General features: G+C 39.6%; 1 long non-coding RNA gene across 1 annotated transcript in view; it reads left to right on the plus strand.

The window, feature by feature from the left end:
• The window catches only part of LOC107517465, a 72,584-nt gene that overhangs the window by 28,754 nt on the left and 31,704 nt on the right, over window positions 1-12,126 (plus strand). The window contains exon 3 of the long non-coding RNA XR_001598525.2: window positions 6,224-6,414. This is a non-coding gene — a long non-coding RNA (uncharacterized LOC107517465). The remainder of the gene's footprint in view (window positions 1-6,223; window positions 6,415-12,126) is intronic.

The raw sequence follows: 12,126 nt of genomic DNA on the forward strand, positions 1-12,126 counted from the left end.
AGGCGGGCCTCGTGGTTCCGTCTTGGTCGGCAGTCTTCAAGTCGCGAGCTGTGAGCTGTAGCCCTGCCTGTCCACCACGTGGCCGTCAACCTAGGCTCCCAACGCAGTAGCTGACTTAGCTAAAATATGGTGACCAAAGCACTTTTATGCCTTGAACAAGATTCTGTTTTCCACCCACCTAGATCCTTAAAGAGACCTTTCAGCCTTTTAGCTTCTGAGAGGCAGAGGAAGCTGGGCGGGTGGCGGGGAGACTTAGTCAAGGAGCTCAACAGATTTGATCCCATTCACCAAACACTCCCTGAGCACCTCCTCTGTGCCAGACCATGTCATTGAACCCTGCGCAGGCTGATAAAGCCTGTCCACTAGCAGTTTCAAATATAGTAGGGTAGACTGTCAGAAAAGCAGACAATCATCATAGTAGTGGTTGGAGGGGTGGGAGCATGCCATCAAGAACGATGGTAAGAAGCAAGATTCAGGAGATAGAATTTCTAGGACTCTGAGATCAGTAAGGAAGGCATTGCCGTGGACCAGGTGAGAATGGGTGAAAATCTTTATACTGAGAGGACCACAGCCTGTTCTCTGTTCATCTAGCTGTGATCTACAGCATGCGACTGCCTCTGCGGGAGTACGGGCATCTTTAATGTAAATTGCACAAAGATGCTATGTCATGAAATGTTTAAAGCCTTGCAAAGGCCCTATGTAGGTTTTATGACTGCTCTGAACATTTATAAGTATGGGGGGTGGAGGAGATGGGGAGGCAGCAGTAGGAAGTAGCATAGGGAACGGGGTGAGCAGGAGTTTCATCTCGAAGGGCTGTGTAATATGCACAGCTCCTACACAGCTACCAAAGAGTTTTGAGAATGGAAATGTCATGCTGATATCTTTTCTTCGTACTTAAACTTTTTGAGGTAATTGTGGATTCACATGGAATTATAACTAGTAATACAGAGGGACCCTGTGTACCCTTTACCCAGTTTCCCCAATAACAACAACTTGCAAAACTAGAGTATATCACAAATAAGGTGTTGACTTCAATATATTCAAGATATAGTACATTTCCATGACGATCCCTCACACTGCCTTTTATAAACATTTCTCTCTGGCCCTCACCCCCTCCCTAACCCTTGTCTGCCACTAATCTGTTCTTCATTTCTATAATTTTGTAATTTCAAAACATTACATAATGGGAATCTGCATTATGCAACCTTTGGAGATTGGCTTTTTTTCACTGGGCATAATTCTCTGGAGAGTCACCCAGGCTGCGGATGTATCAGCAGTTTAGTACCTTGTCATGCTGCATAGTAGTCCACAGTGTGACTGTGCCACAATCTGTGTATACATTCACACATCGATGAGCATTTGGATTGTCTACATTTCTTAACTATTTCGAGTGCTACCGCAAAAACATTTGTGTACAAGTTTGTATGTGAGCATAAATTTTCATTTTTCCTGAGATTAATGCCCAAGAGTACAATTATCACTAGCAATGTATGAGTGATTCAGTTTTTTGCATCCCTGCCAGTATTTGTTGTCACTACTTTTGATTTTATTCATTCCAATAAGTCTGTATGGAACATCTCCTGCATTCCAAATTAAAATAGCAATTTTAATTTGCATTTCTCTAGTCATTAGCAATGTTGAAAATCTTTTAATGGATTTGACATCTTTGGTAAAAATGTCTGTTCATGTCATTTGCCTGTCTTCTAATTGGGTTGTTTTCTTACTCTTGAATTTTGAAAGTTCTCTGTTTACTCTAGATATGAGAATTCTGACAGATACATAGTTTACAAATATTTTCTCCTGGTCTGTAGCTTGACTTTTCATACTCTTAATAGGCATCTTCAGGACAGCAAAACAAAAATGTTAATTTTGATTAAGTCTCATTTATTGATTTTGAAAGTAATGGTGTACATGTTAGTGTCACGTCTAAGACTTCGACAAGCCCTAGGTCCCAAAGATTTTCTCTGATGTTATCTCCTAAAAGTTTTATAATTTTACATTTTACATTTAAGTCTGTGATCCATTTTGAAATTTTGATGTAGAGCATAAGGTTCTGTTCAAGGTTTCTCATATGTCTATTGATGTCCAATTTTCCAACATTGAATTGAAAATGTGATCTTTTCTTCATTGAATTTCGTTTGCACTGCTGTGAAAAATCAGTTGGCTGTACTTGCCTGGAGATGTTTCTGTTTTCTCTGTTCTGTTCCATTGATTTTTGTGTCTATCCCTTGACCAACACCATAGTCTTGAATACTATAACTACATATAAAATTTAAAATGTATTATACCAGTTCCTCCCACTTTCTTCTTCAAATCATTTTACTATTCTAGTTCCTTTAGCTTTCCAAATTAATATCAGAAGTCTAATTTATATTTATAAAAACTTTGCTACAACTTTTATAGAAATCATGATAAATATATAGATCAGTCCAATGAGCATTTGCTTCTTTACTATGTTGACTTTTCCTATGCACAAACATAATATGTCTCGACATTTATTTATATCATCTTTCATTTCCGTCATCAGGATTTTGTAGTTTTCAATGCATGTTTCGTTGGCTTTATACCTAAATATTTTAATTTTTGAGTAACTTTAAATGGAATTGTGTCTTTAATTTCAGTGTCCACGTGCTCATTGTTAGTAACAAGTTGTTCTTGTTTCCCAAGATCATGCTAAACTTACTTATTAGTTCTAAGATTTTTTGGTAGCTTTCTTGGAATTTTTATGTAGCCAATTGTGTCATCTGCAAAGTAGCGTTGTTTTATCTTCCTTTCCCATCTGCATGCCATTTCTTTTCTTTTCTTGCCTCATTGCACTGCCTAGAATTGCCAGCACTGTGTTGAGTAAGAGTGGGAAGAGCAGACATCCTCGCTTCATTCCCAGTCATAAGGGTGAGCATCGTCTTTCACTATTAAATGTGATGTTAGCTGTAGCTTTTTTGTAGGTACTCATTATTAATTTGAGAAAGTTCCACTCTGTTTCCACTTTCCGAGAGTTTTTATTACGAATGAGTGTTAAGTCTTCTCAGATGCCCTGTGTCGTTTAATATGATCATTTTGGTTTTCTTCTTGTTCTGTTAATACAGCAGATTGCATCGATTGAGTTTTTAATATTGAACCGTCCTTGCATCCCTAGAATACAGTCTGCTTGATCTTGTAGTATAATTGTTTTTTGTATTTCAATAAATTTTATTTGCTAATTTTCATTAAGAATTTTTCTATCTTCATGAGTGATTTTGGTTTATAGTTTTCCTTTTTTTGTGCTGTCTTTGGTTTTGGTATTACATTAAGACTGGCTTCGTTAAAAAAAGTTAGAAAGTGTTCTTTCCTCTTCTGTTTTTTTGAAGAGTTTATGTAAGATTGCTGTTTTTTTTTCACTATTTAGTAGAAGTCTCCCATGAAACCATCTTGTCCTCAGTTTTTAAATTACGAATTCAATTCCTAAGGAGTTATAGGGCTATTTAAATTACCTATGTCATACCAAGTGAATTGGCATGGTTTGTGGGTTTTTCTTAACTCATTTCATATAAGTTCTGAAATTTATGTGTGCAGGGTTGTTTGTAATCACTTATTATCCTTTTGATGTCTACAGGATCTGTAGTTATATTTTCTCTTTAATTCCCAATATTGGTAATTTGTGTCTTCTCTCTCTTTTTTGTCAGTCTTGCTAGAGATTTGTCAATTTTAATCAGCTTTTTAAAGAACCAGCTCTGTTTCATTGATTTTTCTTCTCTATTGTTTTTTTTGCTTACAATTTCATGAACTTTATTCTTATCTTCATTATTTCCTACCTTCTGCTTGCTATGGGTTTATATTTTTCTCTTCTGTTACTAGATTATTGAGGTGGGAACTTAGATTACTAGTTTGAGACTTTTTTCCTCTTTTTCAATATGTAAATTTTTCTCTTAGCTTTGCTTTGGCTGTTTTTCACAAGTTTTGATCTATTGTATTTTAATTTTTGTTCAGTTTAACATATTACTTAATTTCCTTCGACACTTCCTTTTTGACTTATGTACTATTTAGTAGTGTGTTCTTTAGTATCCAGATGTTTGGAGATTTTTCTGTTATATTTCTGTTATTGATTGCTAGTTTGATTCCACTGTGGTCAGAGAATACAATCTATTTAACTTGAATTCTTTTAAGTTTATTTAGGTTTGTTCTGGGCCCAGGATATGGTCTATCTTGGTATACATTCCAAAAATATACATTATAAAGAGTGTGTATTCTGTTGTTATTGGGTGGAGTTTCATGTATAAATATATAGATTAGATCTACCTGTTGGTTGGTACTGCTGTTGAATTTTATATCTTTACTGATTTTCTCTCTAGCTGTGTCATCACTTGGTGAGGAAGGGGTATTGAAGTCGCCAACCATAATTTTGACTTGTCTACTTCTTTTTTCAGTCCTATAAATTTTTGCTTCACACATTTTGCAGTTCTGTTGTTTGTTGCATACATATTAATGCTGTGTTTTCTGTGTGGATTGACCCTTTTTTATTATACAATGCCATTTTGTGTCTGTTCATTTTCTTTGATCTTAGTCTACTTTATCTGATATTGATAGTTACTATTGCTTCTTTTTGCTTAGTGTGTTTGATATATCTTTTTCCATCATTTTACTTTTATACTGCCTCTATCATTATATTTGAAGTGAGTATTTTATAAACAGTAATTATCTGGATCATATTTTTAAATGCACTCTGTCAACCTCTTTTTTAAAAAAAATTTAAACTATTTAAAATTTTTAAATAATTTCAAGTATTTTAATTTAATTATTAATATATTAAGGCTTAAATCTGCAACTTTACTTTTGGTTTTGTTTTTGTTCTTTCTACTTTTTCTGTTTCCCCATTTATTTTTTCTTCCTTTTCATTACATGAACATATTTTAGAATTCTATGTTAATTTATACATAGAGTTTTTGAGTATATCTCTTTGTGTATCTTTGATAGTGTTGAGTATTACTTCATATCAGACTTATCAATGTACTGTTGTTGTCATGTTACCAGTTTATTTAACTCATTTAAAATTGTTTTAAGTATTTCCTCTACACACATTGAGGACCATGTCAGATCAGACAATGTAACATTTTTTGTTTAAACCATTAATATATTTTAAAATAGCACAAGAAGATAGTCATTCTACTTATGCATATCTTTATTACCATTGTTTTCTTCCTAATGTGCCAAGTTTCCATCTTTAGCCAATTTATTCTCTGTTAAAGAACTCCTTTAGCCATTCTTTCAGTTGGTCTGATGACAAACCGTTTTAGTCGCCCTTTATCTCAGAATGTCCCAATTTTACCCTTTGTTCCTGAAGGATATTTTCACACTGACTCCAGAATCCTGGGATATTTCTTTCCCTCAGCATTTGAAAAATGTGGTGCCAATTCCTTCTGCCATCTATGGTTTCTAATGAGAAATTCACTATCATTTGAATTGGTTCACCTTATAGTTAAGGTGCAATTTCTCCTTTGCTGTTTCAAGATTTTTTTCTTTGTCTTTAATTTTAAGAAATGAACTAAGTCTTGGTGTAGATTTCTTTCAGTTTATTTTATTGGGAATTTTCTCACCTTTACTCTGTGTGGTTATGTCTTTTGCCAAATTTGGGGAATTTTTAATCATTATTGGAATTATTTTCCAGGCTTACCCACTTTTATCCCTCCTTTGGTACTTGTATGCCATGAATGTTAGATCTTTTGTTATAGTCTCACAGGCTCTCGAAGGTTTGTTTGTTGTTGTTTTTGTTTTTTTTAGTATAATTTCTTATAGTTCTTCCGATCAGATAAATTCTATTGTTCTGTCTTCCCCTTCATTGATTCCTTCCTCCCTCTCCTACATTCTGTTGTTAAGCCCAACCATTGTGTTTTTAAATGTTGGTTATTGTACTCTTCAGCGTTGAAATTTATGTTTAATTATTCTTTATAGCTAATTTTTTTGTGTTGAAACTCCATTTCTTTGCCGAAATTTTCTCTTTTTTCATTTGTCAGGTGTGTTTGTAAGTGTTCCTTGAAGCATTTTTTTTATGATGGCTGCTTTAAAACCTGTGTCGGATAATTCTAACATCTGTTATCTCAGTATTGCAATGTATTTATTCATTTATTTTACCCAGTTGGAGATCTTACTATTTCTAAGTGTGATGAATGATTTTTTTTTTAATTGAAACCCGAATAATGTGGGTGTTATGTTAGGGAATTCTGGATCTCAATTGAAACTTCTCTTTTAGTGGACTCTCTGCCCCTGCTCTAGAAGAGGATGGGAACTGTGCCACCTTGTTACCGTCAGGTGGGCAGCAAATCTGGGTTCTCCTCTAGGCCACCGAGGACACCCAGCATGAGCAGAGGAACGCCAAGTCCCTGTTGCTGCTTGATGGATGTGGGGGTTCTGGCTGCTCTGGACCGACACCGCTCTGGCCAGGTAGGGGAAGGACGGCTTGTTACCATTCCCAGTGTGGCCTATCCCGACAACGCGCAGGGGCGGCCTTGCCCTGACTCTCCCCTGGGCCTCTGTGGATATAAGCAGAAAGGGAGACGGGCGAGGAAGAGGGGCCCTGTGAGGCCAGGCGACAGCACAAGTGCGAGCTTTCTGCGCGCTCTCTGCTGATGCCTGGCGCGGGGATGCTCGGTACTGCCCAGGGATAGTGAAAGTCCTGGGTGCCCACTCTGCCTTCTTTGACACTTTCTGGGAGGGAGTTTTGGGGGCACCCAGGTATAGACTGGTGAGGGCAGAAGTCCAGGTTTCCCATTTGGCCTTGTCTGGTGTGCTGACCAGTTTCCCCTGTGGTATTTGGCTGGAGCAGAGACATTATTGTCTGAGAGTACCATGTGCTCCTGGGCCACCCTCTCTGGTCCTTCGCTTATAGCAAGGACAGACCTTGGTCTGGACTTCCAGTCTGTGCCTGTTGATGTTTCCAGTATGTTGGCTTGTTAGTATCAAGTGCGGGATATAAAAGGCCAAAAGAAAACCCAGGATACCCACCAGGGTGCCGTCCCTTGGATCTTACAGTCCCTGGCAAGTCTGCATACTTCCTTTCAACTTCCCAAGTATTCTTACATTTGTTATATATATAATGTCATGAGTGCGTATTCTGTATAGTGAGAAGAATAAGAAAAAGTAGATGCATTCCATGTTTCTGGAAGGAGAAGTTCGTATCTGTTTTTAAAAGATGACTGTGCAGGCAGCATGGCGAATGGGATTAGAGCGGATTCTTGGGGGGGGCCTGCAGCAATGGTGACCCCACCACGTTTGATCACTTGGTGTTTGCCTTGTCGGCTTGGGCATCTATAACAAAAAGACCATGACTTGGGTGTCTTAAGCCACAAATATTTATTTCTCACACTTCTGGAGGCTGGAAAGTGCAAGATCAAGGCGCCGACAGATTTCGTATTTGGTGAAGGCCCACTTCCTGGTTCACAGACAGTTGTCTTGCCATATCCTCACATGGTGGAAGGGGCTGGGGTGCTCCCTTCCATAGGGTCTCGTGTATAAGGGCTCCACTCGCATAATCTAATCACCTCCCCAAGGCCTTATCCCTAAATGCCACCATATTGGGGGTTCGGTTTCAATGTAGGGACTTTGGGAGAGCACACACATTCAGTCTGTAGTCCTTTTCCTTAAACCAACACCTCTTGTAGAGGAGGGAGGGACGTGAGAAGCTCTGAGGCAGTCGCTGCTCACATATCTCAGAGAAGCTGCTCCTTATTTAAATGGTACCGGACCCACACTAAAATGTTGGTTCGGGTCAGGTGAGAAGAGGAGCGAGGTTGAGTGTCTGGACTGGAGGTTTTTCAGGTTTTTCATTGATATTTACAGCACCATAATTGAAATATACTTTGTAGATGTTTTCATCAACTTTTGCAACATTCAGTACTTGGAACAACTAAATGCACAAAACTCCATCCCTCACTTAAACTAATGCCTATTGGGTGGTGATGGGAAAATTCAATTAAACATCCCTGGTTTTACCGTTTGATGCAGTACAAGGCAGTATGGCATTGCCGCCACTCAGTTTATAAACAAAACAGCAGGCACACTGGATTTCAAATTGTGTTTGGAATGACATTTGTAATGCAGCATAATCTATTTCGTTTATGGCATATGTATATGTATGTATGTATGCTTGTAAGGTGAGGATTTGCAATGGAATACCAGCGAAGAAAACTAGTCAAGGGACCTCAGGGGATATTATAAATCTGTTACTCTGCATGTACGTCAGAGAAATGGCAAGCTGCAGAGGCAAATAGCCAGACCTCTCATCAGCTTGAAGTGGTTCCGATTCTGGGTGTTACCTGGCCTAAGTTTTTGTTTTGCAACAAAGTAGTAAATTGATTGAGCAGTCAGGAGACAAGTTTGTGCCCAGATTTCCAAAGCCTGCAGGGCAGCATATACTTGGATTTGATTTTTTTTTAAATTCACTCTGAGAATCTCTACTTAGCCATAGTAATTTATTGGTAATTGTGAGTCGTATGACTTTCTAGTTTGTATAGCAACAATACAAATAGCTATCATTTTTAAAAGTTTATTATGTGTTAGCTACTCTTCTAAATACTTTACATATATTATTTCATTAGTTGTATCCCTACAACCACCTTACAAGATTGGTATTTTCATTATCCCTATTTCACAGGTAAAGGACTTGAGGCTTGAAAACTCGAGATGTTAAGTATTTTGCTCAATGATTCACAGAGCACTCAGGTAACACTTAGAAAAGATGGCGCATATGGCGCGAGAGGTGCTGCTGAGCCCGTGGCCACTTACTCTGGCTTCTTTCCTGCCCTCTGGGCCGCAGTGCCTGGGTACGGACCATTCTGTACTTCATTGCGGTTCCACCTCAGAAATCCTCATACTGTCGCTTGAAGCTGAGACCAGGAGGGAAGGTTTCAGTGTGACTTCCGTGTTTGTGATGGACAGGCAGAAGGTAGAAATAGCAGACGAGGTCACAATTTGGGGAGGGGGTCAGTTGCAGTTTAAGAGGCAGACAGCACTGGGCTTGTGTCCCGGCTCCTTTACTTCCCACTGTGTGACCTTGGGCTTCCTCTCTGCCGAACTTTAGCAGTTGGACTAGAATATTAAAGCAGAAAAATTTAAATCCACAGACCCATCAAGGAAGATCTGTTACTTTGTCTTTATATGTGTATCAGAATCTATGTCAGTCCAGTACCACACGTGACCTGTGCAGCTTTGGGTAAACCCCTACCTCTTTCTGAGCATCATTGTCCGTATCAGTAATGTGAAGAAGTTCAACTGAATATTCTCGAAAAGGTTCTTCCAATCTGATACTCTGTGGAAGGGGGGAAAAGCAAGGGATAAGTCAGGCCAATGGTTCTTTGCAAAGAAGCCAATGGGAAGTTTGGGAGGCTTGCACAATGACCACTTCGCCCCTAGGTATGGGAAGGAATAAATGGTGTCATTAGTCACCATCATTATGGTCACAGTTACCAATAAATAGTTCCCGCGGCCTGCTGTGTGTGAGTCATGATGGGGAAGGCTCACGTTTGTCCATGGTATGCATGCAATATCTACTTCAGGATTGGTTTCAGTGGTATAACTCATAAAAAATTACAAACCTTCTATACCCATTAGTCTCATTTTATCCCTGTAAAAATTTATTTATGATGGTCTCTGTTATTCTTGTTTTACAAATGGGCAAGCCAAGTTTAAAGTGTTTTGATAATTTGCCTAAAAGTCGCACAGCATTAGCTGTGATACTCCTTCACTTATTAAAGTGAAGTGGCCAAGAAAAGAAAAAAAAGAAAAATGGAAAGAAAAAATAAAGTGAAATGGCCATTGCCAGCCCCCAGATCAGTCTCACTCTCAAATCTTTTTACTAGTTTATGGTTGCCATTTAAAATAACGGGCACAAAATAATCGTCATGATGGACAATTTTAATAAAGATACGTTATGGCCATTAAGTGAGTTCATTGAGTAGAATGTTCTCCCTACACTCAGGAAACTTATGTGTACTTGGGGAAGCCACACGCAGACGTGCTGATGAAAAGTACTCAATGCACAGTGTGCAGTGAGGGTGGAGGACAGGGATGCAGCCCTGGGCCGACGCGAGGGAACGACTCCTTTGAAGAGGTGGGGTTTTCAGTGGGCGTTGAGGACAGTGCGAATGGCCGAAGACATGGGGGGAAAGCCCTCCAAAGGAGATGTGAGGGACAGAGGAAGAGGGTGCACAAGTCATGGTTAAGGAATGAGGAAGTAGGTTCAGTTGGGGCCAGATGATTTGATAAGGAAACGTTCAAACGTTTGGGTCACAGAGTGGTGGAAGACCTGGAATGACAGGTTGTTTCACCTCCCATGAGACCCTAGTATTCAATTATCCTGTGAAAAAGGCCGATGTGGACCACACAGAGGTCATGTGAGCTGCCAAAAGCCGCATATGCTACCGTGCGCCCATGGCAGAGCTAAGATCTGACCCTGACTTCCTATCTTTTCGGCCAGTGTCCTTTCCAACAAAATCCAGGGGCCACAGTCTGGCCTATTTCAGGGGTAGTAGTAAGTAATGATTTTGACCAAATACCAGGATGTGTGGGGAGATTTTTTTCACCACCAGGCTCTTCAGTGGACCTGGTCTGTAATCCTAACTAACCTTTCCTTCTTTGGGGGCCCGGAGGAGGGGGAGGGGGGTCCGCGTCACCTTCCCAGCTCTTCTCAGAATGACAGACACTACTAGATTCCATGCTGCCCGCTTCCATCTTCAGCAGACCCCAGATTCAACAGGGACTAGGGAGTTCCCTAAGAAAATAAGACCTAGGCTGCAGTAAGACTTCAAATCGGAACATTTTCTCCTTTTTTTCTAAGGCCACATTTTACCTTGATGGCTTTTAAAATAAATGTCAGTTTGAAAAATGAGGGAAGCCTCTTTGTCTGTGGCTAAATCACTGTGGAGGTTCCAGGAATCATTTTTGCTCACTGCCTCCCTCGCTCTCAGTCTCAGCTGCTGAGCGCCCCTCCCTCGCTTCTTGTTCCCTTCCCTCTCCTCGTTTCCAAATTCCCAGAAGCTCATTCACTGATGCCCTCTTTGTCAGCAAACCATACTCACTGATAAATCAACTGAGTTTGGGGTACAACACCATTGGGGATTTTATCTTAACTATAGGGCTTGTCTGTGTGTTTGGCTACTGATTGACTGAAAAATATCTTTCCTAAACCACTGATTGAAGTTTCAGAATAAGCAAATTAAAATGGCCTCATGGAATCCGTCCTTGACTTGGAGAGGAACCAAAGAACCAAGCTGTTCTTCTGCCACGGATGAAAGGGCCCATCTCCAAAATATCTGAACCCACTCAAAATTTCAAAAGAACATGAGCTCAGGGCCCAAGCCCTGGGAGATGTCTTCTGTAGAGGCAGCTGGAGAGCTACAGGGAAAATACAAAATTCTTGTACATTTTCATCTAATCCCACGCAGATCTAATCTCACCCTTCAAGAAACACATGTCTTAATGAAATTCTGTGTAAATATAAAGGGGGAAGAAAAGCACCTCAAATACAATTTATGTTTTATTTTTAGCTCAGTTAACCCCCAGAGCCATTAACTGGGTTGTGGCTTCAGGGCTTTTCTGGAGCAAAGCCCCAGGGCCTTTGAGCTTCCTCACAGAGCTCATTTTCTTCAGTGCTGAAGCAGTTTGGGGCTTGCGCTTTTAAGGCACAAATCCCAGGGACCCTGTTTCTGTTGTTTTGATTACTGGACAGGTATTCCGAAAGCCCAATTTCTTTGGTGCCAGGTTTGATTTATTTGGGGCTCAGAACCCCCGAAGTCTGACCTAATTGAGCTGCCTACTATATGTCAAGTCCAACTTCTGCATATCGAAAGTATTTTTTTTATACAGAAAGAACTTTTAAAATTAAAATGATGTTCACAATTCTCCTTCTAACCTTTCTTTCTATTATATTTGTGAATTTGAGGAAGTCACATTCCCTTTGTAGGTCTCTGTTCTCTTATATAAAATGGGGGAAGAAAAGGGTGGATTAAATCAACGGTTCTCAAACTTTGTAGTACATCAGAATCCCTGGAGGAGCGTGTCAGAACACACATGCCGAAGCGTCAGCCATAGTGATTCTGATTTATTAGATGTGGGTTAGGACTCTGGGAGCTCAGTTTTTAATAAGCTTCGTGGATGAGT

Source organism: Rousettus aegyptiacus, unplaced genomic scaffold (genome assembly GCF_014176215.1).
Source record: "Rousettus aegyptiacus isolate mRouAeg1 unplaced genomic scaffold, mRouAeg1.p scaffold_m13_p_9, whole genome shotgun sequence".
Taxonomy (NCBI): domain Eukaryota; kingdom Metazoa; phylum Chordata; class Mammalia; order Chiroptera; family Pteropodidae; genus Rousettus; species Rousettus aegyptiacus.